Source organism: Ictidomys tridecemlineatus, chromosome 2, assembly GCF_052094955.1.
Source record: "Ictidomys tridecemlineatus isolate mIctTri1 chromosome 2, mIctTri1.hap1, whole genome shotgun sequence".
Taxonomy (NCBI): Eukaryota; Metazoa; Chordata; class Mammalia; order Rodentia; family Sciuridae; genus Ictidomys; species Ictidomys tridecemlineatus.
In genome coordinates, this window is record NC_135478.1 from 188,364,170 (window position 1) to 188,382,185 (window position 18,016).

The following is an 18,016-nucleotide window of genomic DNA, read 5'->3' on the forward strand; positions in this document are numbered from 1 at the left end:
ATTAAGATCAGTATGTTGAAGAGATGTTTGAATTCCCATGTTTTTGGAAGCATTACTGAGAGTAGCCAAGATACAGATTTAATCTATGGATCAATGGATGAATATCCTATCCTATCCACCAATGGATGAATAGATTTTTAAAATGGTGGTCTATATACTGATGGTCCCCAACTTAACCATGGTTCAATTTCATAATGGTACAAAATTAATATATAATGAGCAGAAACCATGCTTCAAATGTTGAATTTTGACCTTTCCCCAGTCTAGCAATATGAAGTAGGATGCTCTTGTGTGATTCTTGATGGTAGCAGTGAGCATACCTCCTAGTCAGCCACTCAATCAGAAGAAAAAACACCTGATCCTCTACATTGCACTATATTGCTAAGCTATGATGTTTGGTAGGTGAGTTGTAAATGCATTTTTGACCTCACAATATAAATTTATGATGGGTTTTTCAGGTCATAATCCTGTAGTAAATCAAGGAGCATCTATACACAATAGAATACCATTCAATCTTAAGAAAATAAACCAAACAAACAGGAAATTCTGTCATTTGCAACAACATGAATGAACCGAGAGGACACTATGTTAATTGAAATAAACTATGTACAGAGAGACCAATACCATATGTTCTCATTTATATATTATCTTAGCCAACTTTCTGACACTATAACCAATACCTGAGATAAATCACCTTATAAAGAGAAAAGGGTTATTTTGGTTCACAGTTTTGGGGTTATCAACTAAAGATTGATTGGCCCCCATTGCATTGGGGCCTATGGCAAGGTAGCAAATCACGGCAAAGAGGACATGGCCAAGAAAAATCACTCACCTCGTGGCTGGAAAGTAAAAGAGAAGAAGAGGAAGGGGCTGGGGCCCTACTGTCCTTTTGAGGGCATGCCCCAGTGACCTACATACCTCCTACTGGGCAGTACCTCCTCAAGTTTCCACCACATCCAATAGCACCAAGCTTGGAACCAAGTTCTTAGTACTTGATCCCTTGAGGGACTCTTGAGAGATTCAAATACAGCTTATGTTGAATCTGATGACGTTCAGCTCATGGTAGTAGAGATATGGTGGTTACCGGAGGCTGGAAGCTACAGCATGGAGAAGGAAAGGAAGAAGTTGGGTAACAGGTTCAAACGTTTAGTTAGGTAGGAGGAATAAGTGCTGGTGTTCTGTTATACCACTCAGTGACTATACTTAATAATGATGTCTTATATATTTCAAAATAGCTACAAGAAGTTGGGCATGGTGTTGCACTACTGCAATCCCAGTGGCTTGGAGGCTGAGGCAGAATGATTGTGAGTTCAAAGCCAGCCTCAGCAAAAGTGAGGTGCTAAGCAACTCATTGAGACACTGTCTCTAAATAAAATACAAAACAGGGCTGGGGATGTGGCTCAGTGGTTGAGTGTTCCTGAGTTTAATCCCTGGTACCCCCTACCCATGGTAAATATTTAGGATAATAGTTATGCTAATTGGCCTGACTTGATTATTCACAATGTATATGTGTATCAAAACAAAATATACACCTATATACAATAAATATGCACAAAACATAAAGATATATCTATATACCTGTACACCATAAATATACACAATTGCTATATATCAGTTAAAAACAAAACTAAGTTACCTATGAGAAAGGTATTTGTTGTGGCATTTAGGAAGACCCTGAAGAACATCATGTGAAAGATTACTTTGAGCCATATGGACTAAAGTGATTGAAATCATGTCTGATAGGCAGTGACAAGAAAGACTTTGCATTTGACATCTTTGGTGACCATAACTCCTAGAAGTGAGAAACAATGAAATTTGTATATGTGCAATTAAATTTAGCTGATACTGAATTATTATTATTATTTTTTAATATTTATTTTTTAGGTGTAGGTGGACACAACACAATGCCTTTATTTTTATGTGGTGCTGAGGATCCAACCCTCCTGCCCATGCTAGGTGAACGCTCTACCGCTGAGCCACAATCCCAGCACCGATACTAAATTATTTTAAAAGTTAGCCAGCAATTACTAAGTTCTAGTAATAAAACAAAGTACAATTTAAAGTTTTGCTAATAGTATCAAGATAGAAAAGAAGTGATCAAATTTAAGCATTTTAAGGCTTTTTATATTGCTTAGAAGAACAGAAAGAATGATAAACTAACTTTAGACATTGTTTAATAAAAATAAATCTTAAGGTTTCCCCTGAAAATAAAATGCATAACTTCTTATCATGTAGAGAAATGAAAATTATTCTTAAAATTCTTCAATCAATCTAAAAGGAGAGTGGATTTGCAGGTGTGGGTGGATGTGAGGAGAACTCACAGAAACTGGGGAAGTGGATTAGGATTTTATTACTTATAATAGAAACAAAAATACTTAGAAATAGCCAGGTACAGGGGCACGTATCTGTAATTCCAGCTACTTCAAAGGCTGAGGTGGGACGATTTGTAAGTTTGAGGCCAATCTGCACAACTCAGAGAGACTCTGCCTCAAAAAAAAAAAAATTTAAAAGGGCTGGGAATGTAGGTTAGAGACAAGAGTGTCCCTGGGTTCAATCCCCATTACTATTGCCACCACAACAAAAACAAACTAGAGGGGGCTGGGATTGTGGCTTAGTGGTAGAGTGCTCACCTAGCATGAATGAGGCACTGGGTTCGATCCTCAGCACCACATAAATGTAAAATGATGATATTGTGTCCACTTAAACCTAAAAAATAAAATTTAAAAAAACTAGAAATAAATAATAATGGCAGTACAAGACTATAAGTAAAAGGCTATGAAGATTTAGTAATAAAAATTAGAGACTTTGAATGGAAAGAAAACCATTTAAAAAATCTAGTATAAAATATCAATGTTTCACTAAAATTAATCTAACCTATAAAGCTACAATTTCAGTAAAAGATCAACTTACTGAAAGTAGGAAGTGTCTTCAAGTAAATCTTTAAGATCACATATATAATGAACCACCTATAAAAGCATCAGAAATTCACATTCTGATTAATTTCCTGTAGATAATGAAAAGGATCACAAAAGCCTACTGGTATCCAAGAGCTGGGTGTCTTAAAATAACATATTAACATATTAACATGTTGCTAAGAATTTTCTTCCTCTATACTCTGTCCCTACTCCCATTACTAATGAATAACTGGAGCTTGAATGCTTCGATAACTGATAAACCTTCTTTAACAGCTTTACATATTTTCCCTAATTTATTGCTTGCTCATGCACATATTGCAATTAGCAAAAAGCCAGGATCACACACACCTCTCAATCTCCATCCCCCTTCCTTCTTAGCTACTTTTGCAAATTGTCCAAGAATCCCCAGGACTCTAAATCAAATGTGTCTGTGGGTAGTGTTGCTTCTGCTTTCACTAGGTTGCTTCATTCATTGCATAGGAGTCCCATGGAGTGGCAGGACTCCAGTTCAAAGATCAGGTTGGACAGCCCTGCTGATCTAGACCCCAAAACAACCCAAAGTTCACACTTTTGCCCCAGGTATAGATACTCCTATAGTTCTCACTCACATGGACAGCCATTGTTCTCAGAGTGACAATATGTCCTGGTGATGGATGTAGGGGTTCTTCAGTCTCATCTACCTACATGCTTGGTCAGAAGCTCTCCTTTCCCAGGGACCTCCATGCTTATTTGATGAGACCAAGTCCCCCAGTAGATTCTCTAAAAGGAATCCTCCTTTGAGGCCCTTGGGGTCGTTTTATGCCAGCAGATATTTGTTAGGGCCACGCTCGTAAAAACAGCTTTCTCTAATTTCAACTCTTGGAAAGAAGAGGGTGGTGTCTCACACGCATTTGCAAACTGAAAAGCCACAGGAATTTTTAAAAGATTGTACTCTATCCTCTCCCTAGGGTAAGAAGGGTCTAGTAGTGCACTCGTATTAGAATAACTAAGTCTGGGTACACACATGACTGCTCTCAGCAAGAAATTCTGCTCCAAAATGATTTGTGTCTTCATTTCTATGCTTCGTAGGTATCGTACCAGATCCATTAGCTTAGGAAGCTGATCTGAGCCTCTCCTTTCAGTAAAATGTAGAAGGTCAGAGCAGGCTAATCCTACCATGACAACCAGAAAAAAAAATGAATTTGAAAAACGTAAAGGCACTCGAGAGTTATAGAAGCAATAAGAACAAGAAAACTTAAAATTCCAGGGAAGGGAGAGTCTTCCTATATGGACTCTTTCCTCACCATTTTCTCCTGTGGTTACCAATTTAGCCTGAGACTTGGGCCAAGAAAAGCGTGATCATGGAAGGTGAGTTTGATGTTTATTTCCATCATCCTAACAACAAGAGGTGACTTGAAGCCATTGATACAAAAGGTGATACAAACACACGTACCCCACAGTTTAGCCTCAGGAAACAATTACAGACAGGGGTAATGCTAATTTGGGGACAATGATGTGTAAGCATGCTTCATACTCCACATGCTCACTCCAGGCTTCTTGACATCAAGTCTGTGCTTCACTAAGGGGATTCCAGCCCAGCTGGAATATTGTGGCTTTGCTGGTGTACATCTGAAACATGTAGCATATGAATTGGGGTGACTAGCCCCTATTTCACCATTACCTTTCAATAAACCATCTAATATGAGTTCTGTCCAACAGGAAGGTCTTGATAGTTTATGTCTGAAACACAACACTCACAGCATTTTGAAAGACAGAGAGAAGGAGGAGTTGTGGGTAAAAATGTGAGCAAATGGGGCCATTTTGGTGAGTGAGCAGGTGAGACCATGCTGGAATGTGATCTGCCCTTCCTCAATGTGCCTGCTTCTGGGTGCAACTTCTTTCTCATCTTGAGCTTCACAGCCTTCCAGGTGTGAGTTTTATATTTAAAGACACTATATTTAGGTATAAATGGCACTTAAAAAAACTCAAACTAACCATCCCTTCAGGGATGAGAGAAGGATAAGCAATGTTTTAACACTAGAGGAAAAACTTGAGCTGTGAGAGCAGAGATCCACCGTTTTCATATCGTGATGGAATTTCAAGGGTTGTGTTGGTCAGACTTTTACATTAGTACTTACTATCTAGGTTAACTGGGGCTCTCTTGAACCACTCCAAAATTACGTACTACCCTTCCAGGAATCACGGTCATGTACATAATCTAACCATCTCAGAAAGCCCTATGGCACTCACCAGCAATTAGATACTGGCAGATTCTTGTCTTTTTTGTTTGTTTGTTTGTTTTGTTTTGTTTTTAATTAAATTCCAGTTGAAATTCTGCATGTCTTCATTTGGGGTTGAAACTACGAAAATCTAAAATGCTCTACTGGGCTCTATGGTTGACCAGAGATCTTTTGTTTCCTGGCCTTTTTGTTTTGCAAGGTGAAACTAGTAAACCAGTTCTGGGTGAGATCTCTTCTTCGGACAGCACTTAGACATTAGTAGCACTCCTTGGGGTCAGCTGAGAATATATATAAGCAGGCATTCACATAGATAACCAGGGCTGTTAGTCACAACAACCACAATTGCAACTACAACGACTACAACTACCACTGGTTCCCACTCACACTTTTCAACCCATCTCAAGACCTGCCCTGTACCACCTGCTCCATTCCCAGACCCTGCCCTTAGGGCCATTCTGGGTTGGGGGAAAGTTGAGTCTTAGACTAATCGAATCAGACTTTCTAAAGATGGGCCAGATGTTGGAGCTTTTCTAAAGCTCCCTAGATGATTAGGATGTATACTGAATGTTGAGAATCATTGCTATCCATGATTCCAGTGACTCCTCTTAGCCATACTTGACTTCGATAAAGTCAAGTAGCTAGTGAATAACAGCAGATTGGTTATAGAATCCAGTTTCCAAGGTTCATTTTAACCTTTTCTCCAACCATATAGCAGTTAACTCTCAATTAATTCTAAATCATCAATTAAAGATGAGAGAGCAGAGAATCCTATGTTCATGATGTGTTGTGGAAAAGGGGCCAAGCTGGGAGGCAGAGGCCAAATTTTAAAAGGAAAACACTCCAGAATGCCCACAATTTCCATTTCTGATGGCAGTATCATTATTCTTTTAGTTATCTAGCTCCCCAAACTTCAGGATTATCACTGAATCCTACTCTTCATATAATACCTATGCCTAAGCATTTCCATTTATTCTTTCTTCCAAATACTTCTTCCCATCCCCCTTTTCTTCATTGGCACCACCTACCTCATTTCTAAGTTATTGTAATTAACACACACTATGGCTTGCTAGCACTCAATTGTCCTCTCTTCCCCATAAATCACTCTAAAATAGTTTCCATCATTTCAAGTCTTCCAAAATCTTCACTAGTTTCCATTGCCTGAAAGGTGCAAAGCCTTTACCCCTCCACAATGGAGCCCAAACTTGCCTTTCTAACTTCATTCTCCTCTAGTCCGCATGCATTGCTGCCCACATATACCAAGCACATTGTTAGTACACGCCATGCATTTTGCTGTGGAAGGAGCTTTGAAATCAAATACTCAGTTCAGAATGGAGTTCAGACTCCATTCTGTGTGTCATGTACTGGGTAAGGTTGGAGAGTTACTTAACCTCTCTTAGCCACAGTTCTGCTGAGAGGATTAAGAGGTGAGTGGGTAAAATGATACAAAGTAGGTTCATGAACCTGGTGGATAATATTACTATTTTGCTTAACAATTTCTCTGAGTGTACCTGCCCCTGTTTCCATTCCTTCTTGGGCTGGGTAGGGAGCTTGTCTCTGAGCTCAAACCACCCCTCTGTGGTGGGCACTGGCTACTGGCTGCTGGGCTGAAATTGCAAACCACATTTCTGTTTTGCCCCTAGCACCTTTATAGGCTCTTTGAAAAGAGGTGCTGGAGGGGTCTGTAAGCCCAGAGAAAGAGGAAGAGAGGGCCCTGTCCTGTCTATTGGATAGTCCTGTCTGTGTTATTCCAATAGCAGAAGCAGGTCCAGTTTGCAGCAACCTCCTCCCCCAATCCCCCCAGCCTCTCTGTGGACACCAGCACCATCTGGCTAGGGCCCCTCCATCAGCTCCAGAGACTTCAAACTTCCATATTTTAATAGTGCAACCTTTTCCTTTGTTCCTCTACCTCTAGGGGAGGTAGCTACTTCATGTACTTCCTAAACCTGTAGTACATCAAGGTTACCTTTCTGTTTTCCAGTTACTGATTCCTTCTATTGATTTATCTTTGTTACTGTAAATAGTGTAGTGTTTCCTGGCTGAGCCTGCTGATGTTTACCCTCTTCCAAGTTGAGCACACACCTCAGGTAAAGGCCTCTATGACCACCCCACTCTATTAAATGACAGACCCTCAGACTTACCACAGAGCTGGGAAGTATTTAGTAAGTAAACTTCTTATCTGACTCTCTTGCAGTGAAGAAGGTGTTATCAAAGTTAGCATTAAAATCATGAAGTCCACCTGGTTCTCTTGCCTAGCTTCCATGACAAGCTACCCACCTGGACCATTTGAAGCATCTCCTTAATTATTGCCTTAGGATATCACTTGACTGGAGCTGGTTAATATAGCTTCAGGAAGCTCTCTAAAGGAACACTACTGTGTGATTCACAGGTTCTGTCAAGTACTTGGTCTTATTTTTCAAACATCATGTGTGTGGAGGCATGGAGTGAGGACTCCAAATAAAGTTTGGTCAGTTAATTATTTAATTATTCCTGAACTTTGGACAGACAGAAAGGATGCCCATACCTCTCATATGTTCTAGATTATTGCTAGCAATGACCAACATCTGGATCCAATAACATCTGCGAGGCGTAGTTTTACAGCCTTCGTGGATGCTGAAAGGTCTTCTGAGTTGTTTGCTCCTTAAATGCAACAAAACAGAAGCTTTCATACAATTTTCTAAGAATGCATAGTCTACAAATTAGACAGGAAGCACGTGTAAACTCATAGCAGTTTTATCAGGTAATGTTTCCTCATTGACAGGATTTAATATTTCAAGTTGTAAATAAAGTCTTAATGGGACAAACATTTTGAAGAAAAAGTCTAGTTTTCAAATTTCCTTCCATAAATTTGGCTGTAATATAATAGTCTTAAATTATTCAAAGGGGAGCAACTGACCCAGTGAGATTCCCCCCCTCCCCCAGCAGTTTCTTGGGCAGTGCGTGGCTGTGACAGCCTGCCACAGGAACAGTGTTGAGGATTCAGGGAGTGTGACCTGATGTTGTCACAGTCCTCACCTTCCCTGCAGAACCTCAGCCTCTCTTCCCAAGAAGGTAGGTGCTGTCTTGGGATCAATTTGTAGAAACAAATTGTGTCAACACACAGCTGCTGGAGTGAAGACACAGGGGCTTGGAGGGGTCTGAGGAGGGGGCTTCTCTTGCCAAGTGAGGAGCAAGCTTAGCTCGAGTTTACCTTTGGCCGGCTCTTCCTAATTTTTTTCCTATCGGTTTGGGAAATTTCATCGGAAATGAATTTGGGGCTCCAGTTAGACTGAAAGCTTATGTCTTTCTCTGTTCTTTTCCTTTGCTTTCGAATTGTTGCCAGCCTCAGAATTTAGGGAGATTGTCCAATGGACCAGAAAAGCACAGGGAGAAAAGATTAAGCAATCATGTATTGAACTCCTTTGTGTGCCAGACACTGGGGGAAGCCCTGAAAAACTAGGGCCAAGGTTTCCAAATTATCTTGCACATTAGAAATCACCTGAGGACCATTTTGTAAAAAGCTCAATGCTCAGGTTATATTCTGTAGCATTCAATCAGAATGTCTTGATGGAGCGATGGTTTCTAAGGATACCCCACATGATTTTAATGCACCATGAAGACTGGGATCCACTGGTCTAGAAGAAAGTAAGAGCTCACCTCAGAGAGTGAATGGACTCACCCTCTGGTTCCATAGCTCACCAACTGTGTTATCTTAAGAAGAAATTTAAACCTTTTGAGCCTCAGTTTTTTTTTTTTTCATTTCTAGTGGGGCTAGCAATCCCACTTTGAAGAGTTAAGGCAAATGTTAAATTAGGACAAAGAGTATGTGTTAATCAGAAGTTGCTGTTAAAGAACTTGTAGACAGGAATCAAAATGATCACAATCTAGGCAAAGTAAATCAAGTGCTAAATGAAATACATGGTCTTAGCCCATTTACTGTTGCTATACCTGAATACCATAAAATGGGTCATTTAAAGCTTAAAGGTTTATTTGGTTCACAGTCTTGAGGCTGGAAGTTCATGATTAGGCGGCTGCATCTGCTGAAGTCTTTGTGCTGGTGGAGACTCTCGGCAGAGTCCCAAGGCAGGGCAGAGCATCATGTGGAGAGAGAGTATCCTACCTCAAGTGTCTCCCCTTCTTAAACAGCCACTGTCCCATTGGATTAGGGCTCCTCACAGCCTCATTTAACTTTAATTACCTCCAAGGAGCCCACTTCCAAACACCATAATTGACTTATTTCCTCCCTCTTTATACTTCAAGGTACGGATTAAATTTCAACATCAATTTTGGTGGGAACATTCAAGCTATAGCGTACCCTGAGGGAGACAAGAGGAGCAACCCTTGTGCAGGGAGGATCAAAGAAGGCTTTGCAGAAGAGTGGCAGAGCAGAGATTTGGCAGAGCAAAGGAAAGCTCTACCTCTCATGGCAGCCAGGAAGCAGAGAGTAAGGGGCCATGGACAAGAATATACCCTTCAAAATTATGTCCCCAGTGACACTTCCTCCCACTGGGCCCTATATCCTAATAGCCCATTCAGCTTTAGACTCCATTGATGAGATTAGCATCCTCCTGGTCCAGTTACTTCCCAAGAGCCCCACCTTTGAACACTACTGCCCTAGAGACAAGCCTTCAACACATGAGCCTGTGGGGGACATTTCAGATCCAACCATAACATTATCTTTGTAGGAAATGCACAGTAATATATCAGGAGAACGGGCACTGTGTCAGCAACCAAATTTCAAAAACATGTTTCTGAGCTACAACTTCCAACTTTTCTGGAAGTTTGTGTTTGTTTCAAATGTTTAAAAAAAAACAAAATATAAAAATATTACTCTCTCTGTTTTTCAAACATGGAGCTTTGTTTTAGAGTATATAATAGGTTGGATGGGGGGCTGCCCACAAAGTATATTTGCAGCCTGGAATGTGACCTTATTTGAGAAAAGGGCCTTTGCATATATGATTAAGTTAAGGATATCTGGATGAGATCATCCTGGATTATCTTGATGATCCAATGACAAGTATTCTTATGAGTCGCACAGGAGGAGGCCTTGTGAGGATGGAGGCAAAGACTGGAGCAATGTAGCCTCAAGCCAAGGACACGTGGAGCGACCAAAACTGGAAGAGGAGAAAGGATTCTCCCTAGGGTCTTTGGGGTGGTGCCACCCTGTTGACACCTTGATTTGGGACCTCTAAAACTGTGAAATAATACACTCCTGTTGTTTTAAGTGACTCCATTTGTGGTAAATTTTTGCAATGCCCTAGGAAATTACTATAGAGACTTTTTCTACTTTAACTTCATTGGAAATAGAAAACTTGGTAAAGACTGAAAGAAATGTGTACTTTATATGTTCTCACCATTTTAATCTGTAGCAGCCAGAAGGGGGGCTTCACCCTCACAGTGAGACTTGCTGCATGTCTGAGCAAATGACTTCATCAGGTCATGTACCTCCATATCATACTGCATCTGACACTCACCATGGACACTTGGGGTGCCCACGTTCTCTGCTTGTCAGGACTCTTCCTAAAGCAGTGGTTCTTAGCCAGAAGTGGTTTAGGCCTGGAGGAGATACGACAATTTCTGGAAACCTTTTTTGTTATCCTAATTGTGGGATGGGGTTAGTGGGTGGAGGTGAGTGATGTTGCTAAATGTCCTATAATGCACAGGACAGTCCTTCACCACAAAGAAGTGCCTGGCCTAAAGTGCAATTAGGGATAAATGGAGAAAACCCATTCTAAAGAACAACTTTCTTTCTATTAAGAACACTGAGAGTTGTCTGTCAGGATAGAAATAGAACAAGGAAGTAGGAGGATTCCACAAACCAATATGGATGATTTTTAAAACACTATTATTCTGGTAAGCACAGATAATTTGAGATCTATCCTCTTACATTTTTAGGTGTGTAGTGCAGTATTATCAACTTTAAGCACAATGTTGTACAGCACGTCTCTAGGATTAATCATCCTGTATGACTGAAACTTCATACCAGTGAAGAGCAACTCTCCACCTCCCCTCCCCTGCCCCTGGCAAACACTATTCCCCTCTCTGCTTCTAACGTTTGACTATTTTAGATTCCTCATATGAATGGAATTGTGAAGTATTTGTCATTCAGTGATTAGCTTATTTCATTTAGCATTTCCCTAATGAGTATTATTAGCATTTCATAACACACACGATTGATTATATGTGTATTTATGGGTTTATGAGTTTATTTCTGTATTTCTTATTCTGTTTCATTGGCTTATTAAGTCTGTCTTTATGTCAGTACCATACTGTTTTATTTAGTGTAGCTTTTTAATATATTGTGAAGTCAGGAGATATGATACCTTTGACTTTGTTCATCTTTTCAAGATTATTTTGGCTATTCAGAGTCTTTTTTGTGATATTTACTGAATTTTAGGTTTGTATTTTCTATTTATTTTTTTTAAAATGCCATTGAATTTTTTATAAGGATTACATTGGTTCTTAAATCTACAGGTAACAGGGACATTTTAACCATGAATATTGAGCTTTCCAATTTATGAACATAGTTGTCTTTCCATTATTTCTGTCTTCTTAAATTTATTTCATCATTGTTTTATATGTTCAGTGTATTCCCATGTATTTTATTCCTTTTGATGCTACTGTAAATAGATTATTTTCTTTATTTCTCTCTTTGGATAGTTTGTTATCCTTCTAAACTCTTTGTATGTCTTCCTTTTCCAGCAGTCTGGTTTACAGCAGGACATGCACTATGAAATGAGTTGTGGAGGAACAAGCAAAGGAGCTAGGATTACTCAGATTCCCAGTCTCAGACTAGCCTTGGTCTTTACTATTTACACATGGAGAGACTTTTAAGACAGTAACTACTATAGATTGGGCCTGAACACACCTGATGAAACATTTCAGTTCCATTTGCCAAACCTCATTTTACAGAGGGTGCTGCATACTCCAGCCATAAACCCATGGGCTCAAGCTCTTTCATAATTCAGGCTGGGAGGAAAGCATGTCTAGGACTCTCACTGCCTTCCTTCCCTCTGTCCTTCCTCCTTCTTCTGCTGCGCATTTGCTGACCTCCTCCAACACAAACACTATGCTAAACTTTGAGAATGCAAAAGTAAGTTCATAGTATGACAGGAGGACTACAGAAAGACCTTAAAATGTGAAGTTCTGAAGGTCATCACAATGGAATCAACAGAGGGAAATTTGGAGGAAAATCTTCCTATTCATGATAGGACAAATCAAATCAGATTTTGGGATCCATATCTTTTACAGGGGATATGGAGAAAACAACCTGGGGAGATAACAATGAAAACAATGAAACAAATACCTCAAAGCTTACCTTATCAGCCTGTCCTATTATGTAAAACTACCTGTGGGTTAAGTGGACTCTAGATTTTTTTAAAATCCAGTATGTTTCTTAAATACCTGGTTATATTTTTCAGAACTAAAAAACATCTAGAGATATTTTTCAAGGCAAATTTGCATGGGTCCTGAAAATCTACATACATGACAACATTTGCTACTGAGACCCAAGAGGAACTTGTTGGTCTTCTACGGAAGCCCGAGAGTACCCTTGGGTTTGTCTGTGGATGTAATCACAGTTGAACAAGGCACAGAAATTGAGGTCTGGAGCACCTGTCATGTCTCAATTTCTCTGTTCAGATTTGGCTCATGTAGGAAAAACAGACAAATTACCACAATAACCCTTTTGATTCATCTTTGGCTGAAGTGACCGTGTTCATTGAGCAATTTCATTTAAAACTTTCATTAAAACACCAATAGGAGGGCTGGGGTTGTGGCTCAGCAGTAGTGGGCTCACCTAGCATGTGCAAGGCCCTGGGTTTGATACTCAGCACCACATAAAAATAAAATAAACAAAATTTTTTTTTAATAAAACCACCATTAGCTTGCCTATTTTTTAGAAACTATATTTTCTGAAGTCTAAGACCCTATGAAAATATGGGCAGAGATGCTCAATGGAGTTGAAAGGAAAAAGTGGGGTCCTTGGCAGCACTTGCATATGAAATCACAATAACTGTGCCATTTGAATAGCTGATACTCCTCCTGACAGCTACTGACTCATCAGAACTGGGGACAGCTCAGCTAATTGAAGTATCCGGTCTGTTCTCTTTGCCCTCAGGAACCTCTCTGATAAATAGCTCTTGACCAGCTCCTTATATGGCTACAGACAGCCCTAAGAGGCTGAGATGTATTTTGGAAACAATCTGTTTCTCCTTTGTCAAAGGTCTCAGGCCTTCGGCTTTGCAACCAAGGGAGACAGCAGTGGGCTCCAGGGACACTTGTGTCTTGGTCCCTTTGCAGTCACTATTCTTCTGAAGATTCCCCCTTATCTTGAAAAAGAGAGGTGCCTGGGGCTCGTCACACTGTGTTGGGCAAGGACTCCGATAATTTGAAAGAAAGTGTAAGGGGGAATCAAAGTGGCATGGGAGAAAAGTGGCTCTTGACTTGTTCACCTTTTGAGAGCCTTTGTGGCCCATTGAGAATCATCACATAAGTCCCCTTGGACAGGACATGCAAGCTGTTTGATTTTGCTTGTTTACCACTCTTCTGAGCCACACCAGAGGGGAGAATTACAGGAATAGTCATGTGAGTGCTGCACCTGGGACTGCTCTGAGGACTTCCCCCCAGGGCTATGGACCTCACAGGATGAGCACATTGGAATTTTACTTGTTCACTGTTACATTCCCAGAGCTGGGTGAAACCCAATGTATAATGTATGTTGAGTGAATGAATGAAAGCAAAGAAGAAAAGTGGTGGCTCATTAGAGCTAGGATTCTGCAGCAAATGGAAATAAAAATGTGTTGTCACAGTAGGTTCTACTGAAGAGAGTAAAAAGATTGCATCCTACGAAATCCCTGGAACTGTCTTTTAATGATGCTGTGACACAGATGCTTGAGAGCCTGCAAGCCACAGAGACAAAAACATGGCTGCATAAAACTCATTCTGCTGTTAATGTTGTAGAGGGAAGGTATTGATTGCAGCCTTTTGTCATGATGGTTTCTGGCACCACTGCTCCCCATCTCTCCTAATCCATGTTGCTACACTTGTGCCAAACTGTTGCTGGCCCCAACAGAAGGCTACAAGGACTCCGTCAAGTGGTTCCAACTTCTGACCTTCTCTACAGAAAACTGGAGAAAGAATCAGGTAGACTTTTCTTACTGGACAAGTGTACAGCAAAAAATAAAGGAAGAACTTCCAGGGAAAACAAGAAGCCAGAAATAAACGAACAACTCTCTCAGGCTCCACTCATGGCAGCCCATATTTAATGTGGAACTGTAACTGTGGAGTGAGAGCTATTCAGAAATGTATACCCAGGAGTGTAACGAGATGTAATATATGAACTGACTTCGGAGTAACATGTAATATACTTAACATAACATTGCAACCAGGGGAGCCATTTTTTAAGAATAGAACAATGAGGGAGAATAAATATCATTAATATAGAATGAGTGACGTGGGAGTTCCCAGTTAGCAAGGGATTTTCTCACTCTGACATCAGATTTTAATTGCACAGGGATCATCCTATTTGTCAGTAACCTGCTTTTAAAAAATGTAAAATATAATTTGTTAGATATTAGACTCAAAGGACTTAGGGTTGGTGGGGAGGCTCCTGAAAACGCAACTTGGTGGGGTTTCCACTTAGTGCGGTCTCCAGGGGTGAATGGTCATTACTGATTGGTTGTCATGGTCAAAAAAGCTAGGGTTTTAACAGGCTCTCTCAGAAACAGCCATTGGATTTTTCTTAGGTGACTGGAGAGAGAAGGGGACACCCAAATTTTGACAGTTACCTTGATCCTTAATTTCTCCTCTTTGTATTGGTATCCATGGGCAGGTAAAAGTTCCCTGAAATCCTCCTGTGGGGTCCATGGCTAACAGTCATGGCCAGCATGAGGGGTCCTCCTAAGCAAACAGTAGTGGACACAAAGCACACAATGCCTGATTAGAAAGTACAGCAGCATTTCAGGCTGTGAGCAATCTGGGATTCTTCTCCAAATTCTATTTGGCAGGCCCCAATAGGGGCAGAATGGATGAGATGCTCAGACTCATCACATGTCTTGTTTGTGGAAACCTCCTTGTAATTCAGTGTTAGTCTAATCCAAAGTTTTCCATAGTGAACATTGTGAGATGTTAAAAAGTATTTAGGAAAGAAGAGAGTGTTCTAGGATCTAATTTGGAGGAGAAGTGCTGAGTTAAGCAGGTTTTTTCATTATAGGACTTCTCATTTCTTTTGACGTCAGGAATTTCCAAGAGAACGGGAAAGGCTGAAATGCAGCTCCCAAAAAACATTTCACTGAGTGAACATTTTTCAAAACTCAATGTGGGAAATACTGGTCTATGTTCATTACAGAATCCTCTTCCTGTTTCAAATCCATAGCAATACACTGGTTTTTATCCTTAAATCTTCTAATCTGGGAACATAAGTTCCAGATCTCCTATCAAAACACACATGATTTGAACATGAAAAAAAAAATGAAGTCCACTTTGTCTTTTGAGGGCTGCTTAGGCTCTGCACTTTTCTGGGGTGGGAGCGGCAGTGTCCCCTGGTGCACTTTTCCACAGTGCTAAAGGTCAGCTGAGGAGGATTCTGTTCCCAGCTGGAAAGAGGAGGTAGGCATGGAGTTGGAGATTTGTGAGCAAGCATCCTGTGGCAAATGAACAGTGCCCAGATGCTCGGGAGTCCAACCCCACCTCCTGGATCAGTCACAGTTCCACAGGGTTGATGACATCAGGCACTAGTTCACAGAGTCACTTGGAGGATTATGAATTACATACATGTGATGATGGGTTTTAGATGTCAACCCAAGTGGGCCATGGGCTGCCCAGATTAAACATTATTTCTAAATGTATCTGTGAGGGTGTTTCCAGCTGAGATTAGCACCCAGATTGGACTCAGTGGATGGTCCCCCGGATGTGGGTGGCATCATCACACCTGTGGAAGAACTGAATAGAACAAAAGGTAGAACATGGAGGAATTCCCCTTCTTTTTCCTGCCAGTCTGCATGAGATAGGACATTTCATCTTCTCCAGCCCTTGAACTTGGAGTTACTCACTGGGTCCCTCAGTTGTCAGACTTTCAGACTCAGATTGAATTACACCTCCAGCTTTCCTGGGTCTCCAACTTGCAGACCAAATAGGTGTGTATGTGTGAGGAGGGAGCGTGCATGTGTGCTATTGGCTGTTTCTCTGAAGACTTCTGGCTAATATAGCAGAGTCATGTTTTTCATTCATGGTTCCTGGCTCTGACTCTTACTATTTGCTAAATGACTAGAATAATAAGCATTAATTCTGTTAAAATATTTGGCTTTTTGTCCTTGGTTCCTGAAGCAGCTTCAGAACGGCCTGAGTGGTAAAAGTGAAAGACACTAGTGTCGGGATGAATGAGACCTCAGAAAGCATAATCTCCCCACCCTGACCTTCCCCTGCCTTCCTTTCACCTGCTCCTTTTTCTCTCCAAGGCAAGACACAGAAACTAGAATTTCTTTTTCCAAGGTCAGGAGCTAGCTAAAAAGAAATTCTCTGACTTACCTTGTCTGATAAGAAATCATGAGACATCCCTGCCCCCTGCCACTCCACTTTAGAAGGGGCCTACAACATCCCTGGGAGGAAGGAATGCTGCCCATAGAGGCCAAGAATAATCTAGACACAGAGGTCTTGCTGGGTTTCTCTACTCCTTAAGCATTAGATTATTAGCATTAGTCTATTAGCATTAGGTCATCCCCCTTTTCCAATCATATCTACATAGTTTTGCTAATGCAAGAAGTTTCCATCAAACACCAAAAGGACAGGGTTTGGAGAGCTTCCGAACTAATGAACACTGAAGGTCTATGGGAAGGTGAACAAAACTTCCTTGTGGTCCATATGCTGGAAGGGTGGTGCCACCAAACTCCATGGGAACAGAAGACCCTGTGCTTGGAATCCTTCCAGATTTTGTCCTATGTGTGTCTTTATCTGGTTGTTTTTTTCATATCCTTTAAAACATTATAAGCGAGTCTTGTGAGATACTTTATCAAGTTACTTGAGCCTAAAGAGGGAGTTGTGAAAACCCCAACTGGTAGCTGGGAGGTCAGCAGTTCCGTAGTCCCAGGCTTTTGATTGGTGTCTGAAGTGAGGGCAGTCTCTGGGACTAAGGCCTCAACCTGCAAAATCTACCACTATCTCCAGGTACATACCACCACAATTGGATTAGAGTAGAGAATGCCCAGCTGATGCGCAATGTAAAATTGCTTGCTGGTAGGGAAAAATCATCATTTGACTTGGTCCCAGGAGTGAGCTATGTTATGAGTGTCTAGTATCCTCAGAATATCATACCGTGGAAATCAAATTCCTTGTGGTTCAGTGGAGGAGACAGACAGGTGAATATACAAAGTAAGAATCATGAAAAAAGTACTGCCATTCAAGGTGCAATTGGAAAGGCATGACGATATTTTTTTTGCACATAGGAGGTCCTTGATAATTTTAGTGAAGGAATGAGTGGACAAATGAATCTAATTTGCACTGAATGTGAAGAAGTTTATCTGATTTGTAGAGCAAATATTTTAGAGGTGTTAATTCATGTTTGTTCTTGCATTTTTCCTTTTGCCATTTTAAGGAGGAGCCCAGAGTTTGCAGTGTTTTGTTCCTGAAAATCATCAGGCAGAAACAACCTGAAAGAGTTTGTAGTTGGAGAGGCCTGTAGAGATGTCCTGTGTGTCTGTGGGGAAGACATCAGAAACTGAAAGGCAGCACCCAGACCTCAGAAGGGGGTGTCAAGGAACACATAGGGGGAACCTGGTCCCAGAGGAACACTGAGGTCCTATAGCTTGTGCATACCACTAAAGCAGGTAGCCAAGGGCATTAGAAATGCTATGAACCTAACAATGCCATGTTTTTAGAAGCAACCGGGACATGGCCCTTCTGAATGCAGAT